Below are 15,954 nucleotides of genomic sequence, written 5' to 3' on the forward strand. Positions count from 1 at the left end.
TGTGCTGCTGTGACCAGTATCCAGGCAGCTCAGCTGAAGCCAGAGCAGAGTTACAGCCTACAGAGTGAAAGCCCTACAACTGGATTGCAGCGTAGCCAAGCTCCGCGTGTCTTACTTCCCAGTAAGACGCCTCTTTGCGTTGTTTACCTCTTTTAATTCTACAAAGTGACTTGGGATGGATCTTTGCAGCAGAACAAGTTCCACACTTTTACCCACACGGTCTCTTGCGAGCACGAAATTGCACGGACACTGGGAGTTTTTCTGCTGCTGGTGTTCTGACAATGAGCTCTCAGTTTATAAACACAAGGGGGATTTAAGCAGAAGAGGCTTATTCTGCAGCAGGATTATCCCCTAAACGTGGCATGTAAAGAAAAAAAAAAACAACACCTTCCCCAGCCTCACCCCAGGGACAGGGTCTTGCATGCAGCAATGGGTTAGTGCATAAAGTGGAGAGAGGAAGGGTGCCAGAATAATACTCAGTCATGCTGGGATCCCCTCTACTTGCAGAAACACGCCTGCATGACGGCAGTAAAAATCAAAATAAAACAAATAAATAAGCAAAAAGGAAAAAAAAAAACATGCAATGCAGAACTCTGCTAGAGCTGTAACGCTGAGGCAGCGGGCTGGGTTTTATTACCGTGAGGAAATCACACGAGCTTCATCTCTCTCCCTCCTTGCCTGCTGTGCAGCCTCTCGCTCTCTCCCATCCCTCCTCTCCCTCCCCTTCGGCTCCGCAGCGGGGCTGGGGTGGGTGGCGCTGCGGGTGGGGCGAGCAGCCCCCCGTTTCCCTCCCCACCTTGGGCTCCCTGGGCTGGGATCCCCAGGGCTGCATCATTGGCATGCAGCGCCCGGCAGGACTGCATCACTGCTAGAGGAGATGCCGGCTCCGAGCCTCCCGCTGCCGCACGCCCCGCTGCGCCGCGCAGCCAGCAGCACCGGACACGACTCGGGGTGCCCAAGGTAAGAGCGAGGTGCTCCCTCTGTGCTCCATATATATAAAAAAAAAAAAAAGGGTGAGGAGAGGCTGATGGAAAGCTGACAGCTCCTGGGGTCTCCGTGTTGAGTGCCGGGGAGGTTAGTGTAAGGGGCAGGGCAAAGCTCTGTCTAAAAATTAATACAGGAGATGCCATGAAATGAAGATGCTTAAGGATGCAGAGCTGGTGGCTGAGTTGGGATGAATCCACGGGAACCGTCGGGGACTGTGTTAGTGGAGGGAGATTGGAGGTGTCGGGGCAGCCAGGAGTGAAGCAGCGATGCAAACTCGCCCCGTCACGCTGCCCAGCTGCCCGTGCTCTCTCCAGAAGGGGATGTGCTGCTGTCTTTTGTACTCTTCACTTGGGCTCGGGTAATTTTTAGATGAGTGCTCACGGTGTGTGTCCAGGTCGGGGTGGGCTGGGGTGGAGAAGAAAGATCACAGGGGAAGGGGCTGCTGTGTCCACGCGGGAGCTCTGCGCACCCGTGTGGGTGTGGGTGTAGCACCCCAAGGTGGCTCTGCTCACCCCGCTGCCCACCTCACTGCCAGCACCCCTTCGGATTGCCCCCTGTCATCGTCCTCCCCAGACCCTGGGAGACCTTAAACGTAGCTAAAACTGAGAACTGCGGTTTGTCACCTCTGTTAGGAAGGATGAAATGAAGCCACGGAGAGAAAGCGATGGTTTGGGGCGCTGGTGGGGCTGGCACCCTGACCGGTGACTGTGGCAGGACGTGGGTTCTCCGGTGGGAAGTTCCTGTGCGTGTGTGCGTGCACCTCTCTGCTTCCCACGACACATCCAGACCTACATCTCTGCGGGGACTGCTTTTTCTCCTAGAGGACAAACGTCGTTCAAGGGAGATATTCATCTAGCTGCAGTAATATGATTCATAATGCCAGGATCCCATTAAAAATCACGGATAGGAACTGGATTCACAGAGAAGTTAATTGTAATGGATCGCTTTGTCTCAGGAAAAGAAAAAAAAAAAAGAATTACAACTCATCAATTATAATGTACAGGTGAGGAGGATTGCAATGCTCAGAGGAACCCTTGCTGTGTTGAGATCGGGTGCTTTTAAGCACAGTGGTAGAGCTTAAAGGGCTTTTCTGCCATGGGAGGTCTGGGCAGAAATTACAGGCAGGAAGAGAGTAAGTCATGTGTCCGACCTAGCGTGAAAATTGCTGCTTCATGGCTCCTCTGGCTCCCCGGTGTTATCCTTTGGGGGAAGAGAGAGGAAAGGGCTAATTATCTGCCGTACTTAGGCAGATATATTATTTTATATATATGCCTATATAGGTTGAATATACAGTAATGCCTCACTGGTCATCTCAGGGTGAAGCACTGTGCTAGGAGTCGGATCCTGCAGCAGAAAGAGGAAGGGAACCTCTCTCTTCCCTGCGGGAGATCTGGGAGTTCAGATCTGAACTGACACCTTTGGTTTTCCCGACGTGATTTTGCAAGGTGTAGTGGAAGAGCTGGAGGAACCCAACAGAGCAGCGAAGCAGGACAAAGAGAAAGCACCCCACAGGACAGCATCCTGGTCAGCTTGCCCAGCAGAGAGTGCTCTGCCCCATGAAGTAGCTCTGTTATTTGCACCCTTTTTTATGTTCTGGGACATCCCTGCGTGAAAGTCCCTGGTACCTGACAATTATTTATTGAGGGGCATGAGCTGGAGGTGGAAGCCCAGCTTTTGTGCATCCTCCTGCCGGGTTTAGCCAGGTGGTGCCCAAAATACAGCCAGGCGGCCTGGCCCATGCAGGCAATCTCCATAAATCTGGCTGCCTGTCTGCAGGTAGGGGGTGGGCACCAACTTCTGGAAGTGCTGTTAAAGTGGATGTGGAAGGTCCCGTGATGAGTGTAAGAGCACACAACCTGGTATTTGGTACAGGGGGTACATGAGTTTAGATTCAAAATAAGAATTGGTTCGGTCTGTCCTAGTACAGAAAAAGGCAGGGTGCTGAAGAAGGGTTTTTTGTTGCTCGTAATAACCCCTGGGTTGGGAGCGTTGCTTTTGGTGCAGTGAAGAGGCGCAACAAGCAGAGGAGCCCCCGCTGACCCGCGGTGATGCTCTGCAGCCCGTGCAGCACGGCGAGGCAGGTCGGGGTTTGGAGGAGCCCGCGCCTGGTGCAGCATGAGTCAGGCTCCCCGCCTCGCCCACGCCGAGCGCCAGCCCCCGGCTTCACCATTCCCCTTTCCTGGCCCAGGTACCAAATCCCAGGGCTAGGAACAGTCCTAGCCAAAGGCCAAAGCCTGCTTCCAAAATTCTCCTCCTGCGCTGCCAGGTCGGCAAATTAATTTTCCAGATCACGAGCTGAAAACTCATGAAATTGTTCCTGTCTGAAAAGATTATGGAATTGCTCCCGTGCTAATGAACGTTTAACATCACAGTAACTGAAGGACCCATTAGGGCTTTGACAGCCAAATAAAGACACAGGAGGAAAAGAGAGCCTGTGGTGGCTGTGCCAGACCTCACTCCGTGTCTGGGGCAGACGGGAGGAAGAGGATGACCGAAGGTCCCGACTTTATCCCTCTTTCTGTGAAGGGACAAGCAGGGAAGGTCCCTCCTTGCTCAGTGCTTTTCCTTCTCAGCAGCTCTCTGACAAGTACCTGCCCCTGGGGTGGCTGTGCTGGTTGCAGCATCCTGCAGTGGGATTATCCAGGTTTAGCACTACCCTTTATCCTCCCGAGGCATTGCTGTCACGCCCTGTAGTTTGGGACCGTGGCACAGGTCTCCAAATACACAGGAAGAGCTGTGACCCTACCGAGAGACTCTGGCAGTCATTAGGGAGAAAATATACACCTGGGGATGAGTCTGCCAGGGTCCTGCTGCCTTTCCCAGAAGTGGGTCCTCGCCCTTGCTCTTCTCGTTCCGTAACTCCCCTGTTGCAGCCGTGCTGGGGCATCCCCTGGGGCGGGATGGGGAAGAGCGAAGGAGCTGCGATACAAAGTGGGGGCCGCTCTATATTTAGGTGAGGGCTCTGTACAGAAGGGCTAATCCTCTTTCCCTGAATTATCCAGCCTGGGGATTAGACTGCGTTAACCCCCCCCAGGCCTCCCCTGCTGGAAAGGGCAGTGGCAGGGGAGGGAGGCGGAGGTGCGGGCAGGTTGCTGGTGACTCCCGGCGCTGCTGGCAGCCCTGCCGAGCGCTCCCGGAGGTCACCGGGGGCCCAGGCGCAGACTGACACCCGAGTGACGTGCACGGCACAAAGAGGAACCCAGAAAGGAACATTATGGCATCCCGATTAGGAAAGAACGCGGAGCTTTATAAATAATTGCGGAGACGAGGGAGTGCGGCAGCAGGTAGGAGGAGGAACAAGGGACCCAAAGCAGCAGTTTCCCCAGGTGTAATCTCCTCCCTAGGCTTTTCCAAGCTGTTCCTTTAATCAGAAAAAGGGATGTTTCTTGGATCACAGCCAGTGCCCCCGAGAAGATGTTCCCAACGTACCTGCTCGGGCTGGCTCTGGAAGTGCAGTGCTGGGGACGCAAGTTCAGGCTCAGCTATTCGGAGTGCGAACGAGTCGCTGTCACTGCTCCATTAAAACGCTGAAGGGAAGCCAACAACGCAGCTTGGGGACAGCGAGTGTGTGTGGGGGGAATGGGACGTGAGGAAGGAGGCAGAATTGCACCAACAGCCAAAAAGGGGAATCTGCTTCTGAGAGGAACAGAGCCGGCGCCACTGCTGATCTGTGGCTGGGCGTGCGGAGGGGCCCTTGCTTTTCCTCCCTTAATCTCCAGAAGCTGGAATCTATCTCAGAACAGTATGGTTTGTCTTCCTTCACTCAGCTTTTCACGCCTTAACAAGGAAATCAGTCTTTTATCTTTGCATTTTACCACTTACTGGGGGTCCTGCCACCTTGTCGTGGAGCCCCCACTGCTCACCCCGTGGACCCTCACAGTGCAGCTGCCGTACCCCAGACTCACCCTGGCCACCCCCGACTCAACTGCTGAAAAGTAGAGTTTGCTAGTGGGGAAGCCAAATACACCAACACACTTTATTTTTTCCCTGCATTTGAATCAGTTTATTTTCTGCTCTACATCCTACATAACCTAAATCGAGATTTAGACCCTATTGTACTTTCCCCTGCCCAGAACTGGGACAAATAGAAAGCCTCGTCCTGCTGTTCAGCATTCCCACGTTTACCCTCAGCATCTAGAGGATGCCACTTAAATAACTTTGTGGCAGTTTGATTTGGAAGGGGAATAAAAGGCTGGGCTCCCAGCTCCCAGCCAGGAAGGGAAACACCTTGGCTGGCCCTGCAGCACCTGCTCTGCCTGTGCAGGCTCTGCCTTATTTCTGAGCACGAGGTTCGAGCTAGAAATCACCGGGGAAATCCTGGATGGAAGAGAGCGAGAGCAAAAAGGGGGAAGACCACGGGAGGTCTTTGCCTTTAACGTGAGCTTGGTGCCTTTTCCTCCGCGTGCCGAGCATCCCCGATTTCCTGTTTAACTTGGAGTCAACACATCTGTCACGTTAGCATCTCCCGCTGCCTGGTTCCCCCCAGCCACCCCCCTCCCATCTGCTCTCCCTCCTGCCTCCAGCCTCCCCCCGCTCCCGTCGCTTTGTGCCTGGGGTGTGCGTGTGTGCGTGCGCCGGGCTTTGCCGCTGCCCGATGGACTTTTCCACTGCTTGTGCCTCAGCACCTGGACGCGGGCGCAGTGGGCTGATCGGCTTGGCTTGCAGAGCATTTACTTCTAATCTCCAGCTTGTGACATCCTAGCGGAAAGGGACGACCCTTTCAGGAGCGGCTCCCCGGGTTGGAAAGAAGGGAAATGGATGGTGAATGGCTGCGATGAAATATTTGCCAGCTCTGGTAAGAGATGCTTTTCTCTTGGTGCTTTTCTGGACGAGCAGTTGGGATGTAAAAGTAATAAGGTTTAAGGGGTTAAAAAGCAAAGGGAGGGGAGCTGAAAAAGCCACAGGATAAAAAAAGAAAAAAAAAAAAAACAAAAAACACAATGAAAGCCAGCTGGGTTTGCACTGAAGCTTTTCTAGGGGTCAGTGCTCATCAAAGCAATTTAATTACTGTTAGTGAGAGGATGGGAGCTGAGCGGATCAGACAATGTGTGTGCCGAGGCAATCAGAGCAGCTTTAGCCTGCATACCGTTTCATTGCCCACTCTGTTTCTTTTTTCCTGTGGTATTTCCAGCTTGGTCTGGGGAATATTTGGAGAGGATGGGCAGGTGCTGCTACCCAAATGCTGCTTTTTTAGGTCCTATGTTCTTCACTGCAGGAGTTTTGCATGGTCATTCATGAATTCTTGCCCCTAAGTCAGTGCATAAAGCCCATCAACTTTTCTAGCTGATAAACTTTCTCTGGTGTGAGGTCTCACTGCGTTTTTCCCCTGAAACCAGCTCCAAGGCATTGCAAGTATCTGCTATATAGGGAGGCACAAATGCAGGTGCTAGGAAGGAAGAGGCTCTATCCGGACTACGTGGACCATGAGCTGTCGGATGTCCTGGGCATTGGCTTACTCTGAATGAGAGGTCCGCGAGTCGATTTAGCTCGCATGGCTCTCAAAATGGGCGTCCTGCGTCTAAGTCGACTGCTGGCAGAGTAGACCAGGGATGAATTTAGGGCCCTTGTTTAAAGAGGATCAGGGAGTAATAAAACTAAGAGCAGCCTTAGCAGCCTGGTGGCATTGAATCCACAGAGGTCTGCAGATAATGTTCCTGTTGGGAAAAAATAAAAAAAATAAAATAAAAATTAAAAAAAGGGGGGGGGGGGGGGAATAGTAGAGTGATGGAGTGATGAAGCCTTGGCAATTTTGCTGACAGGTACAAAGCTATGACCTTCTTCGCAGACCTGTATTCCACCCAAAACCTGGTGCTTCGATCCAGTAGTTCCTAAGATCATTTAGTGAGAAGAGGCTTTTGAAAACATTTGGGTTTTTGATCCAAAACCAAATTATTTCTGGATTTATTTATGACAGGCAGAGTTAAAAAAGCTACTCCTGGAGAAAATTGCAGGGTGTTTTGTTTATAAAAATGTTCCTCTCATGAAGTGTTCATGCAGAAACCTCCACCTGCACCAAACTCACCCATTTCCTACTCCTTGATGTCGGGCACCTCGACACTTGGAGTGGGCCACTCTGGTCCTTGCGCTCACTCTAGAGCATCCTTGGAGTTTCAGGCGCCGGTTACATTAAATCTGAAGATAAGGATCCTCCTCTCTTAGACAGCAAATTTTGGCATGTTTTGTTTTTTTCTTTTCTTGTGGGTTTCAGGGTGACAATCTTCTGTACAAAATCTGTGTCTTGTGACCAGTAGGTGAAGTGAATACAGGAAAGCGGAGTGAGCTCTGTGTGTCTGAATCCCAGCACTGTGTAAGAGGGAAAGAGTGCAGGAATTGTCTTTGGGAAGTCTAATGATTGTATCAGTAGGAAAATCTTAGAGAGGACAGGTTTTGCTTCCTCTGACTGAAAAAAAAAAAGGAAAAAAATGGTTTGTTTCAAATGATTAAAAATCCTTCATTCCCTGTTTGCAGGAAAACCACTTCTGAGCACCAGAAATGTGTATAATTTCCATATTTATTTTTTTTCTTGATGAACTAGGTTATAAACTCTGCAGGGAGGTTGATGCCAGAGTATCTTTGCTATCTGTCGTGTGTTTGTGTGCACCCGATGTTTCTCCCACGTTCAACCTGAGGTGTTGGCCAGGGGTGACTGTGCTTTCCTGGTCCCTGCTGCGGTGCTGCTCAGAAGGGTTCATTTCCTCTGTGTAATTAATGTACTCTGTGATATTTATAAAGAGAAAACCCTCATACCCATCTGTGGTAGTTTTGGTACACCTGCCAAGATGAAATTCTAGGGCCAAATTAATATTACAATATGCTAGATGTATATATTTTTATAGCATCCCAAAGATATTTCCTGAGAGATGCTGATTTGGTATCGGGGAAGTGAAGGAAAGGTTCTGAAGTCTTCGACTCTGGACTTCTGCTTGAATTTTTATATTTTCTCATGGACATTTGGGCTACAGAGGGTGGATTTCTCCTGTGAAAAGTCTACTTGGTAAGGGCAGGGAGTCGTATGAAATCCTAAACAAAAAATACCCTACATCATTCATGTGAAGACCCTTAGCATCAGTGTCATTATCTCTTTAGGATGAGATAAGCAAGGAGATGGAAGACGAAACATTTCCTGGCCTGGGAAAATTCCACAATATTTGATTCAAATTGGAATCCTGTCACCTCGTGCTCGTCTCTCCGGATTTTTCTTACCACATCTGCTAAATTATCACCAGCTATTTGTGTTTTAAACGAGGGCTTCCTCCCTCACAGCCCATCTGCTCAGCCTGTTTGTTCTTCCCGTGCAGTCACGACTTTGTCGTCACGTTTCTGCCAGTCGATACACGCTGGTGTCTGGGGGGATAAGGAAGATGAGGTACACGGTGGCCTTGCAGGTTCCCTTGTCTGGAATGAATTAGAAAGGAGGGCTGGGTCAGAAAAAGGTGAAGAGAATTGAAATTGAAATGAAAAGGTATTTAGCCAGGGCAAGAAAGCTAGGAAGCTCAGGCCACCTGAAGGACAACTCATCTCTTTTTCTTGTGCTGTCCTAGTGGATGCTTACAGTCAGATTTTAATACTGTGTGCCAGAGATGTAGGGTGTCACGACCCGGCCTAGTTTGGCTTATATGACAGTCAGTCTTACCTGGTGTGCATTTTCTATAAAAAGAAGGACCTGTAGTTGGGGGAACACCCACCCACGAACTCTGTGGGGTGTTAAAAATGTACGAGGGTGAGCAAAATCCCTGCAGGAGATTTTGACCGTGGGGAAAGTGCAACGGGAGCCAGTCTGCTCCTGCACGTGTGATGCTTGTGTTTTACTCAGCAGTGGCGAGCTGAACACGGGTCCCGCGCCCCGATGCAGGTGGGCACAGCCAGGTCTCAGGGATGCTCCCGGCACAGCCTCCGGGCAGCAGAGAACAACTGGCCTCCTCCGTGGGGTGTTTGTCCTGTCCTTTATGGCACGTGTTCAGGCTGCTGCAGATTTACCAGCTCTGAGTACTCTGAATATTGCAGATCACAGGTTCCTGACCTCCTGAGCTCACACCCTGCTCTCCTCGGGCATGTGAGATGCCCCCGGCGACTCCCTCTTCAGTGGCAGCCGGAGGAAAACCCCATAGGGGTGGTGACAGAGGCTTCTTTGGGGAATCCCATTTATGAAGCAGCCCGACACAGCAGTGACAGCCCTCAAACAAGCCTGGTGACACCTTGTTTTGGTGGCTGCCATTTCCTCTGAGGCACGGTCACAGGGGGATTAGCACAGCCAGAGTACGAGTTTAAAGACAGGTTTAATCAGATGCCTCCACGATGATGACCAAGAGATTGGCGAGGTTTGAGGGAATGGAAGTACACAAAAAAAAAATCCTTCTCCTGTTGTACTTGGCACAGAGGATCTATTGCAGCAGACGCTAACACTAATGGGTAAAAGCTCCTTTAGATTTGCAAGCTATCCCTGGGTGGGTGGATTCCGATTTTAGTCCCAGGGCTGCAAATCCAGTAAAATAAGCAAAATTCTTCTGGGTTTCTGCCAGAAGCACAGATATATGGGCTATTGTGAGGGATATGGCACCTCATAATATAATAAAATTGAAAAGTGACCATTCTGTTCTCCCTATATGGGGGCCAGGGCTCACCGCCCTGATCGGTGGGAGGGAGGAGGAAGAGAGGGTGCTTTGTGCAAAGAGTTTGGGTACACGACAGGTGTGGGCCTTTTCCGAAAACCTGCAACAACAGAGGGCTGGCTCACAAAAGCTTTCAGCAGACACGAGTGAGGAAGTCTGACCCTAATTCCTCTCTACTTCCCCTGAAGCTCAGAGCGGGCACCAGCAAGACCAGCCCTTGCTGCTTGGGGAGCTTTAAGGAGGTGTCCTTCTGCACCCCCACCCCACACGCATTCACAGTCCAAACTCACAGATATTTTTACAGGGCTGTCTCATTGCAGGGATCGAGTGTGCTTTAATTAAGAGCGCTTGTGGAGGGGGTGTTAAATGATTTATATGCAGACACAGATTGAGAAATCCCAGTGGTTTCTTCTCCTGATGTGTAGCTGCAGTTGGCAGGTCAAGGTTTTCTGGCGTTCAGGAGCAGCTGAGGAGCTTTTCCACTTGTGACACGGGCCCAGAGTTGCTGGGTTTGGTGGAGGCTGAACCTCCCTGGTGAGCCAAGTCCGGCTGTGACCAGCATAGAAGGAGCACGGAGCCCGTTTCCAGCGGGGCCAGCATGTGTGTGTGACAAATCCTGCGGTCCCCACTGCCATCCATTAACCTTCTGGTGACTGTGGCTGCGCTCTGAGGTTGTGCCACCTTGGGAAAGCAAAGGTGTGTTCTCAGAGCTGGAGAATGGTGAATCAAAGCGGAGAATTTGTAATTAATCTTGCATTTATTATCGTTAATTGAATGTGCTTTGGGCATTTTTTTTTCTTTTAGATGAGGATAGTTAGGGTTGGCTATTAGTGTCTTTTTTACTATGCTAGCAGGATATCTTTTACACTTAGGAGCTCAGACACTGTAAACTATCAGAGGTGCTGCTCGTGCCGCAGTGCCCGTGGTGCTGTGCAGCAGGGACATCCCCAGCCCCACATCTCCGGTGGGAGAGGGAGAAACCAGAGCCTCGAGGGGACGCTGGGGGGCTGCAAGGTGCTGAGCAGCTCAGGGAGGGTGCAGGACCCTGGTCCTCTTGTAGGAAATGTTCGTGGATCAGGAAAAGCCTAATGCATGCAACTTCTGCACAGTCCTGCCCGCAGCCAAGATTTACACAGAGAGAAGTGAGCGAGAGCTCAAGCCCTGCTGACATACGGCTACAGGGCGCTGAGCACAGCAGTTTCCCAGCCATCAGCAGGAAAGAAAGCAAGGTTTACACCTGGGAGGCGGCCGAGAAGCTGGAACAGAGGAATGAAAAATAAGGTGCCTCGAAGCCATGCTGTTTGAAAGCTGAAGCAGCAGCCAGGGCTCCCGTTTGGCTTCCTACCACAACGAGCTTGCAAAGGAGGAGAGAGGCTCCGGGAGGACGACAGGCTCGCCCCTGGGCTGCTCCACACAGGCAGCTGGGGCTGGTACCCGCTGTTTCAGGCCATGCAGCTGATTAAATATTGAAAGGGTCTGCTTGCTGTTGCTTGAAAGCTTCCGTCTGGATGGCAGCGAAGTTACGTGAGGACAAGTTTGCGCTGGCGCAGTTGCTCTTTGCTTAAAGGCGGGGGGGGCCGTACACGGAGCAAAAATAGCTTTGTGGGTCTGAGCAGAAAGGTGCTGTTAGGACGTGGGTTTAGGCTACTCCTTTTACTACTCCAAGGCAAGCTGTGGGAGAGCTCAGGGAGGAGGTAGTGCAGCTGGGGGGCAGGCTGATTTACCAGAGGGACCCGTGGCATCGGAGGCTGTTGTAGGTGCTCAAAGGCGACGGGCGCGGACACCCAACGTGGGTGAGCACACAGCAGCCTCGCTCCAGGCTGCAGCCAGGATCACCTCCAGACTTCCCTGGGAAAGGAAGTGATGGATGGAGGCACAGGCGGAGAGGAGGGAGGAAGAAGGGGTTTGTGGTGGGTTGGAGGATTAGGGGGAAGGAGGTCCATCACCGCCTTGTGGCATAGCCAAATCTCAGAGACAGAGAAGAGTTGTTTTCAGGTGGAAGGAGAAAAAAAAAAATGACCATTTTCCTGCTCCCCAGTCAGGCCTGCTGTTTCATTCCCATCTTCCAGAAGGACGTGAAGGGGATGCTATGGGCATCTTCCATGCTGCACGTGGCTGGGAACCTCCGGAGCCCTGTGGCTTGGTGCCTTCCTTACAGAGCACGAAAGGGACAGGCTTCCTTGGCGGCAGAGATTTCCCATCAATTTCTGCCGTCAGTGGGTAGCAGGGTTTTCCCATCACCCCCCTGAGCTTTCAGATAAGCTCGTGGAGCCACCCGCGGAGGTCCCAGAAACGACGCCTATTCATGCTTTCATGGATTTCTGCAAAACAGTTTCTTTTCTGCTTCCAGCTCCACTGAGGATGTGGTGATTTCAGTCTCTCAGTGGTGCTTGTGCTGCAGGGAACATCCCAGCAGGGACAGCTGCAGGGCTTCGCCAGCAGTTTAAGTCACTTTGAGCAATCAGAGAAGCCACGTTTGTCCTGGAAAACAAAGTTACTTTTGCTGTCTGAGTGTCCAACATAGCTGTTCATACCTTCTTATATATATAATCGGTGTCGAAAATTGGTTTCTTGTTGTTTGTACCTATAAATTCAGTGAAATCTGCCACAATTCAGCTAAGTACTCCTAGAATTTGGTTGTAGCATCCTTGTGATAAGGAGTTCAGCAGAAACGCCTGTGAGCAAGCAGATGAGCAAAGCTTTGCTTTCTTTCATCCTAAGTGACGCGGATGGCGTTTGCTTTAAGGTTTGCGAAACCCAACAAGGAATTTAGCAGCTAATTTTTTTCAGTGATGAGGAAAAAGGGATCATATCTATTTTTCCTGTTCAGACTAAGGTGGTATGACCACAGCAGAACTTGCTGCTCGCTATGCAGTGCCATTATTCTTTAGAGCTAATTGAAAGTAATGCTGAAACTTGATTTCAAAAATTACGTTAACCAGTTCAGCTTGTGCTGGCCATTGATCAGTTCCTAAGCGGTTTTTAATGGCGTTACGTGATCACTGGTAATTGTACTTGATTAGAAGAACATAATCACAACAGGGCTCATGGATGAATTCGCAGCTGATCAAATCTGATTTCGTCCACAGCCCTGAGGTTCTGATGCATAATATATCTGAAACTAAATTAAAAAACAGACTGGTGGTGTTATTAGAATGGGATGTTTGTTCATAGTGGAAATGATCTGATAAATCATTATTATTATTATTTTTTCTTTCAGAGTGTCTAGTGTAGCTGTTCAGTTTCAATTATTTTTTCCTAATTGTAATAAAAAAATTATCTTGGCACTCAGAAATATTCCAGCTGGAAGACTTCCAAAACAAAATATTTCCTATTACCTTTAAAAATCAAATACCTGAATCAGATTTTATTCCTACTAGACTCAGCTAAGGCATTTGATTAAAAACCATCCAGAATTTCCGTCTCCAAATAATATACAGTCAAATGCAGGACCTGATAATATTTTTTCCATTTCTAAGGAAGGGGTTTAACTAACGGTTGTGGGACTTATTTTCTTGTTTGCTTGGTTGTTTTTTTTGTTTGTTTGTTTTTCTCATACCTGCTATGAAATAATGCTATGATTTTGGCATACCTATGTAAGATTTCAGTGCAGACTCCATGAATGGCTTTATTTTGCATCGGTCTGGTCCTGTTTGCCCATGTCTGGACAGCCTCGTGCTTGCAGGGAGGTCATCATTCAGATTTCATCTCCCCACCGAGGGGGAAAACCTACTTGCTCCAAGATCAGGGTAAGCCTAAGAGGCTCCTGAAATGTGCTTAGAAATAAAAAATGTCATTGCAGAAGTGGAGGCTTGCTCTCACCAGCCATGCATGGTTAAAGCACATAAAGGCAGAGATCTCTCAGGATCCAGCTCCCATGCAAAGGACAGAGGGGATCCACAAAGCCTTTAGTGACCCCACAGGGAGCTTGCACCAACTCAGAGCATCCCAGTGAGTGTGCACGTCCCTGAGCTGGAAAAGAGCCATGAACAAATGTTCGCAACAACAGCACCCATTTAGCCATTGCCTTGTCTCCATGCCAGGATCAGCGACGATTTGTTTCCTGCCTGTTCCAGGCAGACAGACGTTTTCTTTGGGGGTGTTACGCAGGCGGTGAGTAGTTTGGATCAGCGTATTGCATCTGCACCACGTCGGCGCTCATCAGGTGCTCTTTCTAAAGGATGTTGGAGATAACAGTCTGCTGAGTGGGTGAAGGGAAAAAAGGGAGAGTGGAAAAGGAGAAAGGGGCCAAAATGGAGTTGCTTGTTCAGTTACAGCTCAGTTACTGGAGGAAGGTCTTTCTTTTCTTTTCTTTTCTTTTCTTTTCTTTTCTTTTCTTTTCCTTTTCTTTTCCTTTCCTTTCTTTTTTCCTTTCCTTTCTATTCTTTTTTCTTTTCTTTTTTCTTTTCTTTCCTTTTCTCCCCAGCAGTTGCTGAGTCAAATGTGCATATCAAAGTTTACTGAACAAGCCCTTTCTGCATCTTTATGCAAAACATTTCTTGCTTGAAGATGGAGCCAATTATCGTGCTTGTATTTACCCTGTTCTAGGAGCCCGCCTGGCTCCTATCTATATTTCATGAGTCTCCACACTCCCTGAGGCTCTGCTCTGCCTGCAGTAAAGGGCTCCTCCACCGCAAAAGCAACGATGACTCAAGCAAAATGCTCAGACAGATGAAGCTCCCTGGATTTACCTCCCCGGCAGCCTGGCCTTTATCCCCTTTAATGCTGGGTGGCATTTGGATGCTCTTTCAGAGCCAGCCAGCAGTCAAGCACATGCAGTGGCCACCAACTGATCCTCAACTGATCCGCCTGCTCCTCGTACTCCATGCATCCTGTCCTTCAGCCCCAGGAATATTGGCATCAGACACTGTCTAAACTTCAGCCTCAGGCTGAATTTCAGGCTTCCACATCTGCTGCAAATGCCCCAGAACCTGGCCCAGCTGATTTCTTATTTGGTGTACCTGGGGATAGATGAGCAGGAGTGCAGCACTCCAGGCCAGTCCCCTCATTTGCTCCCCAAGTAAACCTAGCCAGCTCTGTTTGAGAAAGAGACAATTTTTTTTTTTGACTCATTGATTGCTTTGAAACTTTCCTTTTAGTTCCCAGCTGAAATGCCTTCCTGGCCAGTTCATACTCTCCTTGTTCTTGCACTCACATTGGATTAAGTAGCACTTTTTCCTTCATTTTCTCTTCCACTGCCGTCAGTGCAGCTGGGTCCAGCTGGACACTACGGACAGTCCATTTACACTCCAGCGAGGCCAATCTATTAGTGCAAACGAGAAGCTCTCCATCTTTGGAGAACATGCTCCCTCTTTCTGCTCACAGAATTTTCATCCAAACGTTTTATTCTCAAAAGAAAAAAAAAACCTCTTCTGAACAAATTGGAAATGCTTGAGAAGCAGACGTTCCCTTTTGTCCTTTTTTCATTGGAAGAGACTGAAGTCACTGCAAAATTCTGTATCTCTAGGGAAAACCTGGCAAATTTTGAAGAAAAATATTGACTGTTATGAAGAAAAAGGGTTTTCGCCTTTTTTTCATAGAAAATTGGCCAATTTTCTGGCCCCTTCTCCTACCTTTATCTCCCTGAATGAAACAAACAGGCAAGCAAGGAGGAGAAAAACACTTCAGACTCAAATTTTAATACCCAAGGTTATTCCAGTATCTTTCCAGTGGACTCCAGGTTTGCTGGGTTCTCTTAGTCAGAACCGTGTGGAAGAAACAAATGTCTGTTCTTGTCAGCAGAGCTGTATTTTTAGAAGAGATTCGGAAAATAGAAATAATGTTGTATTTCTTTAAGTAGCGTGGGGGATTTCCTATGGTGCTCCTTTTTTTTCTTTTTCTTATTTTGAATTTACTTTATGGTTGAAATACTGTGGGTCTTGACTGGTATCTGAACCCAACTGTGCCTATGTAATTTTTTTTTTTTAATATTGCTTTTATTGTGGAAAGAACAAATGACACATCAGAGGTAAATCTTCAGCCGTTTATGGTGCAGCATGCTATTCTTCCAGTTGGGATCATGCCAGAGGAATAATCATGTTTATCTATGCGATGCGTATCTCTGAGATCCACCGTTCCCATTGCTATGCAATCCAAACCCTGGTGATTTTACGACTGCTAATAAGCACTGTAATTAGGAACCTAATTAAATATCCTCTGATCTTAGCTTCGTAGAGTTGATCAGCTCAGGGGGTTGGTTTGGATTCTCCATTCCTCACTTCACACAGGCTTACAGAGCAAGCAAAGCACGGCTGCTTTTTCACGTCCTTTGAAGTATATCAGATACTGCTCATCAGCAGCACGGAGCTCAGGGACAAACAGACCAGCAGCACGAGCCAACGTGGCTGGTAAGTTCCTG

General features: G+C 49.1%; 1 protein-coding gene across 4 annotated transcripts in view; it reads left to right on the forward strand.

Moving 5' to 3' along the window:
• The first annotated feature begins 390 nt into the window (after positions 1-390).
• The window catches only part of SV2B (synaptic vesicle glycoprotein 2B), a 63,008-nt gene continuing 47,444 nt past the window's right edge, over positions 391-15,954 (forward strand). Inside the window, exons 1-2 of one of the 4 annotated variants that reach the window (XM_080607656.1) lie at positions 391-960; positions 5,675-5,782. The gene's annotated coding sequence lies outside the window, so the exon portion shown is untranslated. Of the gene's footprint in view, positions 5,783-12,568; positions 15,944-15,954 lie in introns of those variants that run through there. The other 3 variants (XM_080607653.1, XM_080607655.1, XM_080607654.1) reach the window with 3 other exon arrangements.

This window comes from Anser brachyrhynchus, assembly GCF_964034855.1.
Source record: "Anser brachyrhynchus genome assembly, chromosome: 11".
Taxonomy (NCBI): Eukaryota; Metazoa; Chordata; class Aves; order Anseriformes; family Anatidae; genus Anser; species Anser brachyrhynchus.